The sequence below is a fragment of the Urocampus carinirostris genome, chromosome 2, assembly GCF_059441175.1.
Source record: "Urocampus carinirostris isolate Australia breed hairy pipefish chromosome 2, RoL_Ucar_1.0, whole genome shotgun sequence".
NCBI lineage: Eukaryota > Metazoa > Chordata > Actinopteri > Syngnathiformes > Syngnathidae > Urocampus > Urocampus carinirostris.
This window is the reverse complement of record NC_142350.1, coordinates 10997733-11013193: the sequence shown is the minus strand read 5'-3', so window position 1 is coordinate 11013193 and position 15461 is coordinate 10997733.

The following is a 15461-nucleotide window of genomic DNA, read 5'->3' as shown; positions in this document are numbered from 1 at the left end:
ATGTTCATTATTTCAAGGCATCAGTACACATCATACAACTTTTTTATCAATTTCAGTTGTGCTTGACTTTTTACCCAAAAGTGGCCTTGAACGTTATGACTTTCTAGAACCAGTTTAGGTAAAGGGGTATGTACAGTGGAAATTTCCACTGCCACTGCACCTTAAGTTTCATTTTCCTCTAAACTTAGATTTCGTCTGAGTTTATGGATTGCCCTGTTGATACAAGAATGATCGTAAGCCATTTTTGTCATTAAACTTGTGAACTGTCTGCAGTTATTGTCGGTGACTCATTCGTGCCCAGAATAATCTGTAAACAAAACCTCTAAAGCAGGGGTAGCGAACAAGTTTGACTCAAAGAGCCGACATTTTTGACCGTGAGAGTCAAAGAGCCACACCACGCACTGACCCGAATTAGACGTAATCTACGCAGATGATTGGCAGTCAATTGTGTCGGAGCAGCATAAAAACAACAAATCTGCCAAATTAATTTCAAAATATTATTTATTATTTGTTATTAACTCTGATGGATTCAAGTGTGTTTTAAGAGGGGAAAAAAAGAACTAAACATGAAATGAGGCAAAGAGCCACAGTACATCATACCTGTCAACCTGTACGGTTTTGCCGTACAAAGTTCGTTTTCTATGCATTTTTAGACGAGTACGACGTACAAGGAAATCTGTACGGAAAAACGCAAATTTGTCAATGATGGGTATCATCCGGTATACACCCACTATCACGAAACGGCAAATCAATCAAGTCAAAGGAGTTCGCCGCGGAAGCCCCTATCTCGGTATCGTTTTTTTCGTTGCAAACCAAGCGAGCAGTTTTATGCTCCTGTGTGCATGCGTCTGCCGCCTGAGGATTTCCCATCATGTATCATTCCGAAAAAAAAAAAAAAGGTGTACGATTATTTTGTATTTTGTACGGGAAAAAACGACAGTTTGTACGGGCATGGAGCGGTGGAGGTTGACAGGTATGGTATATAGAAAATATGAGGAGGCAAAGATCCGCATTCTTATTGGCCAAGAGCCGCATGTGTTAGCCACCCCCGCTCTAAAGGATTTGCTCATTGTCCCAGGCTTAATTTTGATACCCTAACTTCTTAATACTCAAAATCAAATGAACGTTTCGGAGGAGAAACGTCTATTTACAACAGGTGATGATTTTTATGTAGTAGAATCAATACTAGGCCTCCTCTCTATCACTTTGTCATGTGCAAAAGGGACAGGAGAGCTTAAGATCAGTCACATTGTGTACAGGCTGTTTTGATTCTTATTTTAGTCAGTACAGTACATTCAAGTTTTGTTAATTTGTCAAACTTTTTGTTCATGTGAATGCCAAACTATTTAGGATTGAGTGTTGCGCTAGTTGATTGAGACTAACAGCGATGTAAATGTCGACAGGGTCCTAAGTCGTGATGAACGGAGGTAGCTACACAGGCGTCTTTTTCTTTTTCTTATGTATCATTCCCGATACACGATTTCCGTCATCGTTTTTGATCCCAAACTAAATTACTGATCGATTAACTGATCGAAAGCAGGCTGACACTTAAAATAAAGCAGCAATGTTATTTGGGTCCTCAAATAAGTGTCTTAATCGTGGCAGGATGTGTTACTTTTCTTTACTAGACATTTCCCCGCTGATTCTTTTAAAATGAAAGAAATGTACAGGAATTAGGTCATTTTCATGGTCGCTTAAGCCTTCCGGGCTTGAAAACCTATGCGGCTTTTACAAAAACAAAATTGAGTTTCTTCTTTGGTGCCTTCTGTAGTCTGGAATTTACGTTACTCTTTTTTTCAAACCTTCCATATAAATTATCTTTAAATAAGTCAAAATCCGGCAGCAGAGCTGCTGAGTGGTTAGCACGTCCGTCAGATCTGAGGTCATGGGTTCAAATCAGGCTACCAGGCTTCCTGTGAGGAGTTTACATGTTCTCCTCGTGCTTGCGTGGGTTTACTCCAGGCACTCGGGTGTCCTCCCACATTCCAAAAAGATGCATGTCAGGTGAATTGGCCAGACCAAATTGTCCCTTGGTGTGAATGGGCGAGCGAGTTGTCTGTCCCTGTGTGCCCTGCGACTGGCTGGCAACCAGTTACGGGTGTCCCCTGCCCACTGCCCGAAGACAGCTGAGATGGGCTCCAGCACCCCCGCGACCCTACTGAGGATAAGCGGTGCAGATAATGGATGGATGAGAGTTAAAATCCATGTATTAACAGTTTAACAGAGTTCTTATTAAAATATATCTAAAAATCTGGAAGTACGCTGTGTCGAAATAAAATCCCGTCACGATGTTCTTCCTACATATTCCCAAAAGAAGAGCGTTCAGAATGGGTTTTCACTTTCCATTCTTTCGGCTGCCCAACTTTTGTTTTGCTGCCTGATTTGCATGTGTTGCCAGTAAATACTGGCTTTAATTTGACTTGGGACTCGGCGTCGCGCAAATTAAATCTACCCCCTGTGTACAATCATATTTATTTTAGAAGGACAGCCAGAGCAGTCGCTTAGAATAATGCGGGTTGACTGCAGAGCAGAGAAAGCTAGGAAAAAATGACTACTCCAAACGCGGCTATCGCAAACTGATCAAAAGCTCAACTCGCTTCTCGGCTTCGTACTTCGCCAACCTTTTTAAGTCGGGCTTGCTCAATAGAACTGAGCACCTGGACGGCGCTAATAGATACAAGGCTGCAATTTGTCCTCGGAGTTAATCAGCCCTGAGCAGAGAAGGGAGAAGACGGGAGCAAAAAACTCGGTGAGTGTTAGGTGAAATTTATACATTTTCTAAGTGGGAAGAAAGAAGCCAGCGCGAATCCGGCTGATTTTACTGCCGGAAAAGGAGACAATGAATCAGGTTAGCATACACGGCCGGTAAAAAGTAATTTTTCTTGTAATAAATGATCTCTGCACGCTACATAAATATGGTCGTACCCCACGGCGGTGTCCGTTTTATTAACTACCGGCACGAAACACTGAAGAGAAAGATAGCGTTCTCGTTATTTGAATGTTTTATACCTTTGGCACCATTGAAGGGGTGTTCTTCAAACTTCCGTTTCTCTTTTTCGTGACAGGAACCCGTCGAAGAAGTAAAGTTTGAGTGCATATTCTAACTTGTGAAAAGCAGGAGAATATTTAAATTGTACATGGAAAAGACGAACTGGAGGCCAATAGTGAAACCAGCATTAAGTGGTGAATGAAATAGAAACATGTATTAAAGGACAAAAGTGAGAGGTAAAACTTAAACAGAAACAACATTAAAGTTTATTAACAGTGACTAATAGCATTATTTAATCCCTGTATCTGTTGTTCAAATCACCTTTTTTTATTCCTCGTCTTTGTTTGTTCTGGGTAACAGGAAGCCAAGGTTTTCAAAACAAAGCCCGAAAAAGCATAAGCAGGTCCTTCAAAGGTGTCCGGTGCTCTCGATGCTGAAGCACAATGCAAAAGCACAGGTCAGTGCAATCAAATAATTAAGCGCGGTGTTTGTTGCTGGTAAGGCAAGCAGCGAGGCAACAATGTCCAGAGCACCAGAGGCAAACGAGCCCAACCAGATAGACAGGTATAAGGTTCAGAGACAGTGAGTCCAAGTAGCGAAGTGGACAGTCTTTAAGTTCATCAGGCTGTATCTGTTGTCTTGGAGGTCAGGCAGGTGTTGGGTTCACTCCGTTGACAAAAGCGCTGACGAGTCATGACAGGAAAAATGCGGGGAAATCAAGACAAGTGGCAAAAACCTTGAAGAGGAAAATAGTACGCTGAAGTAAATGAGTGAGAAAGAAAGAGAGAGAGAGAGAGAGAGAGAGAGAGAGAGAGAAAGAGAGAGAGAGAGAGAGAGAGAGAGAGAGAGAGAGAAAGAGAGAGAGAGAGAGAATGCGGAAGTCAAGTCAAGTCATGTTTATTTGTATAGCCCTTAATCACAAAGAGTCTCAAAGGGCTGCAAAGATCAAAGACTATTGCATACTATCATTACAGACTATTATGACAGCATCCCCTCATCTAAAACCTACATGAGGGCAAATAATACACATATTATCAACATAAGGTATAGATAATTCATATGCTATAGAATACAAGTGTGTTTTAAGCTTAGATTTAAACAGGTCCACTGAGGTTGCGGATCGAATCTCAGGGGGAAGAGCATTCCACAGCACCGGGGCCCGGATGGAGAACACTCTCGAACCTGCGGATCTCTTCTTTGCTCTTGGGATCACTAGTAGTGATCACTAGATGTGAGTGAGTGAGAGAGAGAGAGAGAGAGAGAGAGAGAGAGAGAGAGAGAGGGAGAAAGAGAGAGAGATAGAGAGAGAGAGAGAGAGAGATTGGGAGAGAGTGAAAGACAGAATACATAGAAACAGAAGTTAAAGTGCACGATCGTGATGTTTTTTTTACAGACTATTCTAGAAATAAATGAGCTAAAGACATAGGCTGTATAAATTCACAAATGTCAAGACTGAAACGATTTATTATCATTCATATGATGATCCTTAAGCTGATCCTTTGCCTGAATGAATCAACTGTATTTTTGTCATGGTTTGATGCCTGCAGTCCCTCTTTTTCCCAAAATATGTCAGTTTTACACCATTTTTTAGTCCCCCTTTAGACCTCTTCCCAGGTGTATTCAATAAGGCAATCAGCCACCTCTGCTATAGATACTCCGGGCTCCTACCTCACTTTTCTCAACTTCAATCCCCTTCACGTTCCAATCTCCCCACCCCAAGACTCGCCACACCTATTTCCCTCTTCTGTTCCTTCTTTGTCCCACGATCGTTTACCCAAGCCATCTTTCTTAAAAGTGGTACCAAATCTTCCCTTCAAGTTTTTTGGTCACCCTTAGATCCGTTCTCTAGTTACCCTTGCAAGCTTCCCCCTCAGGATTTTTCCTCCGCAGTCCCACGCCACCTTCTCATCGATAAGTGTTTGTTGCTGCTGTTTTCATGAACGTCCCCCATAGAGGGGTTTGACCATGTACCTAGTGTCCTGCGTTTGGGTCTATCCGACATCTCGTGACAGTTTTCTCAACAGGGAGAAGAGTTAGAGTTATTTGTGATGTTTTACCCCCGCGCTGGTATTCAAGAATTTGCTTGTTTACACACCTCATTTACTATTGTGTCCGCTTGCCACGACTGGTTATAAATGATTTAAATGATGAAGTTATAAATGGAGAACCGTAAATGAATATAGACAGTAACACAGATCAACAATAAGATACAATCCTAACCTGTGTAAAAACGAGAGAAGAATATTTGAACTTGACATGGAAGAGTGAAACTGAGAGCCAAAGGTGAAACCCAATAGCTTATTTGTGTGTGTTCTGTCAATAATTTTAACTTCAATGTAATCATTTTTCAGTCTTAACAAAGATTACGTGAATATTAATTAATTTGATGCCTTTATAATTTACAGTTTCAATTAAGATTTGAACTGAAGATTTTAAAATTTGGTTCCATTGAAAATGAATGGGAAAAATCAGCTTTTTTATAATTCGAGATAAATGAAACAATCAAAACTGGGCCACCAATACTAATTCAAAAAATAATTTCGATCACCTTGCAGAGATATAACTTTATAATTATTCTGCTTCAAAATTTCCGTTTAAATTCAGTATTCAAAAACTTGACATTATTTGTAAATTATAGTGCAGAAAAAATGATTTAGTTACTCGTCTGTTTTTGAATATTTCAAAATTGTTTTCAAAATTTTCGGTCCCAGTAACCGGCTCAATCAATTTTAGTTCAAAGAGCATCTTATATGAGATGCTAATTCAAACTACCGGTAAATGCTACGTATTTTTTGCAGTCAGTGCATCCTAGCTTTCTTCCAATGTTAAAATAAATCCACTTTATTGTTGTCTTCCCCAGGCTTCTCTCAGACATAAACAAGTTACTTTTCTATTTTTTTGTCAGTGTACGGATCTTTTAAAGAATCGATGCGGTATCCCTAAATGCATTCTGTTTGTGTGTGCCAACACGTCTCCGAAAACCGACTTGTCTTCAGCACCCTCGAGGGACGTTATCAGCACAAGTCCTGTAGCTTCTCTTATTATCTCACCACAGAGCCCTCTGGGGATTGATACTTCATTGTTCACCATGATATCATCAAAACACACAACCACGAGTCCTTGTCAGGGTGTACATTGTCGCTGTAATGGTCTTGCAATGTCCCTTACGAGTTGTCTACCGCCTTACAATAACCTCTGACCATCATATACCGTGCACAGTGTTTGGAGATATTTTTGGTTTAAAGAAAGATGGTTAAGATCTGGGGACTGGCGAGGACCTCTAAATGTTTCTTATGAAGCTTATCATTAGTTCCCCGAGCATGAGGTTAATTTAATACCAAAAGACCCAGTCATGGTCCTCTACAATGCTCTTGCTGATGGAAAAAAACCTTACGAAACGTCTATTTAGGTTTCATCAAACCATTGTCAGAAACCCACGCAGGGTGGTGCTAAAGCAAAGTGCAGTAACACTGGTTGGTACATCAAACAGTAGTCTTTTATTCGGGTATGGTTCCGTACACAGGAAGTCAGGTAGCAAGGCATTAATCATGGTCTTAAATAGAGGCAAGGGGTCGGTGTTTCAGTGAGTCCAAATTGCGAGGGGCAACAGTCTAAGAGTTTGTCAGTCAGTACACATGATCTGCAAAGGCAGGCAAATGTTTAGTACACTAGAAAAACAAGACGCAGGAAAAAGGGTGTTTGGGACGTAACATGGATGGCAACAAACTACCACAGAGCCAATGGAGACAGAGTGTTTAAATAGTGACCATGGACAGATGCAATTGGAGGGAAATAAATACAAGTGCCAACAGCTTTGAGGAGGAAAATAGCACTGTGAGGGACCAAATGAGGTAAGGTCAAGCAAGAGGGTAAGAGAGCAGAAGAGAAGCTTAACTCGGAGTGCAGTATTGTGACAACCATAGGACATTTTCCCAGATCTTTATTTGGAACATCCAAATAATCTCAAGGAAACGTCAAGAAGTAAGCGTAGTGTGTTACTGCATTACAGCGCGAAAGGGTAAGGTTTCCACACTCATGCTTTCCAATTGGTGTGGGCTTTTTCTCCAAATACGAGAAGTAGTTTTTTTACCTTTTTACTTGGGATCTATCAAACCAACCTTGGGCGTGTCTGGCACTGCAGGATTTGGGTCCCTCGTGGCCTAATAGTTGTTACTTGGGTTCCAGTTCTCTACTGGTCATTTTCTAGCTCCATCTTATGTGTTTCTGCTTTTTTTCTTCCTTACTGTTCTTGTGATCGTTTTGACCTCACAGATCCGGGGAGCTTATCGGTGGTCTTGTATGGCTTACATTTTCTAATAATTGCTCCCATGGTTGAATCTTTTTTCACCAAACAGCTCTCTATTGCGGATTAAGTCTTCCCCGTTTGATGCAGGTCAATAATTTTGTTTCTAGTGTGGATAGGTGTGTTTTATACTCCTAATGAGTTCAAACAGGGTCTGTATAAAGCGGTAATAAGTGGAGGGCAGAGGAGTGTTTTAAAGAAGAAGATACAGTTCCCTGAGAAACAAAAATTGCGTTTTTTTTGGTGACAAAGTTCCTATTTTTCAACCATAATTTTACAAACAAATTCTTCTTAAATCAAACGTGAGAGAATTTGGACATTCGGTGGTTGAGTAAATACTTCTCTGCCTATTAGTAACAGTTAAATATTCCTCAAAATCAATAGGGTCTGGCATACAGTATTAAATTAGAAATGAACACCGGAAACGTCAGAAAAGATCGATTGAGTGGTACAAGGAGCGCCTTCGGTTCTGACATCGAATATCAGATAGCTCTGAAATCATCGTGCAGATAGCGTCTAAAACGCGGAAATTACACCTCACTTAGCTCAGGAGGAACACATGGAGTAACGATTTGATATTTAACCTCGCTGATCTCATCAGCTTCTATGAAAAATGAGAATACTTTTGAATAAATATAACTCAGAAAGTGATGACCAAGGGTTGCGCGGTAACTCGAAATGGGTTTCAGTTATTTTTCTCAAAACATGTGAACAAGCCTAAAACAAGACTGTGTTTTATAAGTTTACGAACTTCCTCGTTTGATTTTTGTATAAATGACGAGTTACTGTGTATGTAAGCTAATTGGACCAATCAATGGTCAAGTCCCAGATCCATGGGGTTGTGCAGTAACTCAATTTGGGTTTCAGTTATTTTTCATAGTGTATATAATCAAGCCCAAAACGAATAAGACCGATTAGATTTATGTATAGATGACGAGTTACCGCTGATGTGAGCTAATTGCCAGGATCGCGTCACAGTCCAAGCGTTGTTCAGCTATTTAAATAGGGTTTCAGTTATTGTTCCCGAAAGTATCTGAACAAGCTCAGAACAATTAAGACATAATTTTACAAGTTTAGAATCTTCCTGAATTGAGGTTTGTATAAACGTCATGTTACTGCTGATTTGAGTTAATTGGTATGGTCGAGTCGCGGGTTTCCACCTATCCTTTCTAGAAAGTCCAAAGCTAATAAGTCAGCGTTTAATTTTTTTTAAACTTTCTGGTTTGATTTTTGTATAAATGACGAGTTACCGTTGCTAATTGCCACAATCGACGGTCAAATCAGGAAAACAGTTGTGCAGTAACTCCAATTGGGTTTGTTAGATTATTTAATTGTGTCGCTGAATATGTAGCCATGATTGCATGAGTTTTCCAGTTATGTTAGTTTTATTATTTAATCATGACATTATTATTCTGATATAATTATTCATGTTGTTGTCATTAATGCAATTAATGTTTATCTACATATTTCAATTAATTTTTTACTTACTGTATTTACCTAATGATCCAATGTATCCTTTTTTTTAGTAATTTCCCAGAAATGTTCTGATGAGTCTGCCTTCGAGTCTTCCTTAATATCATCATACCATCTGCAAAATCCAGTTAGATATAGAGTGGTAATTCTACATACGAAAGTTTCAGGTTATGAAGTACCGTATTTTTCGCACTATAAGGCGCACCGGGTTATAGGGCGCACCCCGAAAAAATAGTTTTTGGTCCTATTTTTGACATACATAAGACGCACCGGATTATAAGGCGCTACAATGGGAACGTGGACAAAACAGTCAGATAGTTCAGTCAAACTTATTACCCCCTTAACATTCCCAAAGCTTGCAAAGACGCAAATACATGTCGAGAACACGTGCGGATGCGGTGTCCGTACAATGTCACTCAAATGCATCGTTCCATCATTCGGAAGGTTAAAGTCTTGGGATTCAAGAAATGCCAAACATTCCTTAGTTTCTATTTTCTTTTTCGCTCGCAACTTTACTGTGCATATGACAATAAACACTTGGAATTGAGTTTAATTTTAAAATAGACACACCATTCCATCCATTATCTGCACCGCTTATCACAGAAACATCGAGTTCAGTCTGAAACAAGATACAGGGACAATATAAAACCCGGAGTAGCTCACCGAAGTCGTTGTGTTCATAATAATGTGCAGCCAATGTCCTCTTATATCCGTGAGGGTAGTAAAACCAGGAGAAAAAAATATTTACAAATACAGAATAGAAAAAAATGCTTTCTGTATGCCGTCAGCCACGTGCTATACACATTCATCTTTTTCGGCCAATTGCAGGCTTTGTTTTGCCGTTTAAGCCAATGCCAGCCTGTAAATGATAAAAAGGATCCGCCCCTTGACCTCCGAATAACTTTAGCCAATAGTGATCGATTCAACTGATGATTGACACGTCTTTTTTGGCCAATTGCAGGCTTTGTTTTGCTGTTCAAGCCAATGCCAGCCTGTAAATGATAAAAAGGATCCGCCCCTTGACCTCCGAATAACTTTAGCCAATAGTGATCCATTCAAATGATGATTGACACATTGGTTAGCCAATGAAACGCCGGTAAATAAATGCCAGCATACACCGCGGACTACTTGGCGTTCGGGGGAAAATCTAGTCGGCGGCGGCAAGTTAGTTGCAAGACTTTGCGAATTAATTTTGTTCCATAAATAAGGCGTATATATAATAAGGTATTATAAGGCGCATGGTCAGCTTTTGAGAAAAAAAAAGGGTTTTAGGTGCGCCTTATAGTGCGGAAAATGCGGTACCTGAAATATTGCCGCCAGTTACGAAGTTTGCCTATAGTTACGAGGTAAAAAAATACAGTACATTACAGTATGCGTGCTATTCACCGCTATCAGACGAACCAACAAATTGGCTATCGCTAAAAATCTGCCCGGCAAAACAATGTTAATGCGTACTCCCTGAGCCTTTTCGGCAAGATGCTATTATTCAATCAGGCCAAATTTAAGACATTTTTGTAAAATTCCATGATGTCTCGAAACTAGGGAAAACAATTACCCGGGAAAAGCGCTGACAGGACGGGCTAACGCTTTGTCTGCCTCGCGTATTTCCGACGGAGTGTCAAAAGCCGGCAAAAGTAGACGTCATTGAATCAGTTTTTCAATAAACGGTAGGCAAAAAGGTAAATGAATATTTGGATAATTTCCTTTATTATTTTTTACTTTACATTAGGTGCCTCTTGTTTTATGTTTATTGTACGGTAATCTAGTTTTAAGATGTATTTGTTTCATGTTCTTTCACTCTCTTTTATGATTCATTAAAAAATTATCGTACTGTACTATTGATGGACTTGGAACGGATTAGCGCATTGACATAAAAAATGTGTTTTCATATGTTTTCAGGTTACGAAGCTACTCCTGGAATTAATTAAATTCCCAAGTTGAGGAGTATTACCAAAGGTCTTTTGTGAAAGACATGACTACCTTACTTACTGGAAAATCCCATCTGTGTTTTATTTTCCAGCTAAGTTTGATTGTCGATCCACGCCCCTTTTCTATAAAAACAGTGGTCAGCCATTTTTCTATGCTTGTTTAATGGACTACTTTGTCCTAATCACAGACCCTGAATATTCTGTCTTATTTTCTTTCTTTGTGAAATAAATCCTCAAAAGAACTGCTCTCTCCAGCTTTTCATTCCTTATTCATATACTCTGTTGGAATTGAACACGCAGTGAGGCACGAATTTTCTACGCCAACAGGATTCACTTAATTATAGAGAATGTATGTGAAAAAGCCCAAAACGAATAGGACAGCGTTTGACAATTTTAGAAACTTTTGTCTGACCTAGTAACCTATGCATACAAAATAATATTTATGGGGCACTTTAACATTGATATGAACTCCCCACTCAGTTCACTCACTGTTGCGATTTGGTCTCTACTTGATACATTTGGTTTTAATCAACTGGTTGTTTTGCCAACTCATAAAGATGGAAGCACGCTGGACTTGGTTCTGACTCGAGGAGTTTCAACCTCAAACATGACGGTGTTACCGTGTACTACCGTTATTTCTGATCATTATTTAGTTACGTTCGAGGTGCTAGCTAAATGTAGTACTAAAAAAGCTGAAGGACTTAGCAGACGCAATATAAGCACTGGCACAGTTTCTGAGCTCTCTGATCTTCTTTCAGGAGAAGTTGCGTCCTTTCCTTCATACAAAGGCTCTATCGACTCACTCATGAATGAGTTTAATGCTACCCTGGCTAGTGTCCTGGATTCAGTAGCGCCCATACGGCTTAAATCACGACCTAAAAGACGCACGCCTTGGTTTACTGATGAAACTAGATCCCTTAAACACGAATGTAGAAAATCTGAAAGAAAATGGTGCGCTACCAAGCTTGAGGTTTTCCATCAAACCTAGTGTGACGGCTTGTTAAAGTATAAAGCGGCCCTTTCCTCTGCAAAATCAGCCTACCTTTCAAAGGTGATTGCGTCACAAAAAACAACCCCAAAATCCTTTTCGACACTGTGGCATCGCTTACAAGGCAACAGATTATCCCAGATAGTTCTGCCCATTCAGCCCACGACTTTATGGTCTTCTTTAATAAGAAGATTCAATGCATACAGGAAGAAATTTCTAAAGACAGTGTTAATACATCACATATTTAAGGGCTGAAATCTATAGATGCACGACAAGGTGGCTGTCCAGGGAATTTGTCCCAATTTAGTGAACTGTCACTCGATAATCTCAAACAGGTGGTGAATACGGCCAAACCGACGACTTGCCTGTTCGACCCGCTTCCGGGTTCGCTTATTAAAGGTCTGATTTGGGGTCCTTGGACCTTCAGGTCTAAATATTATAAACATATCACCCTCCTCAGGTGTAGTTCCAGTGGCTTTTAAGTCCGCTGTTATTAAACCTACACTGAAACGACCCAACCTTGATCCAGAAATCTTATGTAATTATAGGCCTGTGTCAAACCGACGTTTCTTTCTAAAGTTCTTGAAAAAGTAGTGGCACAGCAACTGAATTATTTCATATCCAAGAACAATCTTTTTCAATCAATGCAATCAGGATTCAGGGCTAACCACTCTACTGAGACAGCTCTGATTAAGGTAACCAATGATCTCCTACTGGCAATGGACTCTGGCGCTTCATCTTGAGGTTATTGTGTTTTTCCTTTCTTCTTTGTGATTAAGGGCTACACCAATAAAAATGACTTGACTTGACTTGATTTTTTTGCTACAAACAAACAAATTACTGCTGATGTGAGCTAATTTGGTTTGCAAACTCGATCTTACGGTCCATTTGGGCCCCAGTGCTGTGGAATGCTCTTCCCCCCGAGATTCGATCTGCAACCTCAGTGGAAATGTTTAAATCTAAGCTTAAAACACACTTCTTCTCTATAGCATATGAAAAACCTAGACTTTTCGGGGACAATATCTCTGTATTATTTGTGATTGCAACATCCTGTGCAGTCCCTTCTCAAGGTTTCTTCATTTTCCTCATGTTGAGGTTTGTGAGTTTTCCTTGCCCTCATGTAGGTTTTACATCAGGGGATGGTGTAATAATAGTCTGTGGTTTGCAATAATCTGTGCTCTGCGCACCCCTTGGAGACTTTTTGTGATTAAGAGCTATACAAATAAACACGACTTGACTTGACTTCAGTTTTCATCAAAATTTTAAGTTAATTGGCGCATCATTTTGACATGTTGGGAAAGTCTCATCTCATCTCATTAGCTGTACCGCTTATCCTCAGTAGGGTCGCGGGGGTGCTGGAGCCCATCCCAGCAATCATCGGGCAGTGGGCAGGGGACACCCTAAACTGGTTGCCAGCCAATCACAGGGCACACGGTGACTCACTCGCTCATTCACACCTAGGGACAATTTGGACCGGCCAATTCACCTGAAATGCATGTTTTTGGAATGTAGGAGGAAACCTGAGTGCCCGGAGGAAACCCACGCAAGCACGGGGAGAACATACAAATTCCGCACAGGAAGTCTGGAGCTGGATTTGAACCCACGCCGAACTGTGCCGCACATGCGCTAACCACTGCGCCGCCGTGCTGCCATGTAGGGAAAGTCTTTTGACAAAATATTAAGTGCCTCAAACTTAAAAAATGTTTGCTAAATAAACCGTAAGATTTACAACGGCGTATGATTATTCCCCCTAAAATCACCCTTGAAAGCTGTTTTCTTTTGCATTTTTTTGGAATGCAGTAATTCAAAAGGTCTACTCAAAGTTGTGGTACTAAATACTATCTCATAACTTGTAATCTGAGTCGCCCAAAATGACGAGCCAGTCCGCTATACTCTTGCGCCAAATTTTAACTGACACTTTAAGTGTAAAATGGAATTTTTGATGGCACATCTGAGACAAAAAAAGGAGTTCTGGTGCTATGCTTTTTGGACCAAAATGCAAACTTTAAGCTGTCATGTTTTGTTGTCTTTTGACGGTGCAAATTTTAAATCGTACTAAACATTATATGACTACGTAAATGTTTCAAGTGCATCCCAGATCGATACGACTTTCGGATGAGCTGTACTCCATTTCGCTCTCTATACCCACTTTTTTTTTTTTTTTTTTTTTTTTAGGTTTCTTCATATTTCTTTTTCATAAACAGATCTTCGCTTCTCTTTAGGTGTCACTTTCTTTTCCCGCTCTTCAATTTTCTCAGCCGCCCCTCTCATTTTGCCTTTGCAGCCAAGCGAGATTGGCTACTTTTCTTTTGGCGCGTCTTTGTGCGCGATTGCGCGATGTTATCTCGCCGCCGCTTCCTTCAAAACAATGTTCGAGCCGGCTGAGATTTCATCATTTGCTTTGTGCTCGGGCTGCATTGGTGCGCTCCAATTTTGGTTTTTAATGTCACACCTTCATGCTTGTCTGCGTGGTCGCTATTATTAAAGTTTTTAAAAGGACAATTCAATGCAAGAACGTAGCCAGAATATTCTAAGTATCAAGTTTTTTTAGCTCTTAAATTCATTAATTTTACTTTAAAGTTGACTCAAGAAGAGCACCAAAAGGAAAAGACACAATCAAATCCAGTAAACAATTAGCTAGTGACTAATACTGGCTAATAGCTTTTGAGTGTATGCTAACATAATTTTGAAAAAACAAAAAACAAAACTGCACCATCACGTGATTAAGCAACTAAAGGCGACATGATTAGCAGTGTTCGAAATCTGAATTTTACCTCATGTGAAACATTAAAATGAAACGACTTGTCCAGCACACTATTAGCCAATAGTCCTCTTCTTTGTATGCTAGCATATTCACTGTTTTGAAATGCCCCTGAAAAAAATATGTACAATCGATCACTTGAGTAAGTGAAAAAGTTTAAGCTTGAGTTAAAATTTGAGGAAATAACACAATAAAGTCTGATAAACTATTTGCTAGTGGTCCTCTTCTCTGCATCCTAAACCTTTTGAAACGTTTGGAACTATCATAGAAAAATTCAGTACTATCAATTACTTAATTTCGTTAAAAAGACAACATATTTAAGTTCTCGAAAATTAGGTTTTGTCTTAGGTTAAAACCAAAGAGAACATTAAACAATAAAGTACATCAGAGTATTAGCTAGCAGTCCTGTTCTGTTCATGGTGACATATTCACGGTCTTGAAATGCTTCTTTAAAAAAACAACTATACTCACTTCACTACGTAACAATAAGACGACAATTAGCAGTGTATGAAACTCAAGTTTAGTGATCTTTACAAATAACGGTACTATGGAAAACTTGATTACGCAAAACTGTAGTTTAACCTCAAATTTATTTTTTAATTTGCTTTGAAGCAGCTTAACTAGCTAGCTGTTTTTTAATTAGTGACACCAACAGTTTAGCTTATTGTCTCAAGGCAAACTTAAACAGTATACCTGAGGCGTGTTCAGGAGAGTAATCAGACATGTAGTCGCTTGTTAATCGCTTGCCGCGCACTGCTGAACGGTTGTAATCGCTCACTGTGATTGCCTTACTGATCCAAAATGGCCGACGACAGTACAATGGATTTCGTTCTACAGCTTGCTTTGAGCGAGTTGGCTGATATGAGCGACAGTTCGCATATTGACACAGTTAAGGTTATCCTAAACGCAGTGGAAGGGTCATACCTGTCTTGCATTGTTCACAAACATAACCAGGCAATGTAAGACGATAAATTATATCGCCAACAGCACTCGTCAGGGTGAGATCCTCCATGTTCAGC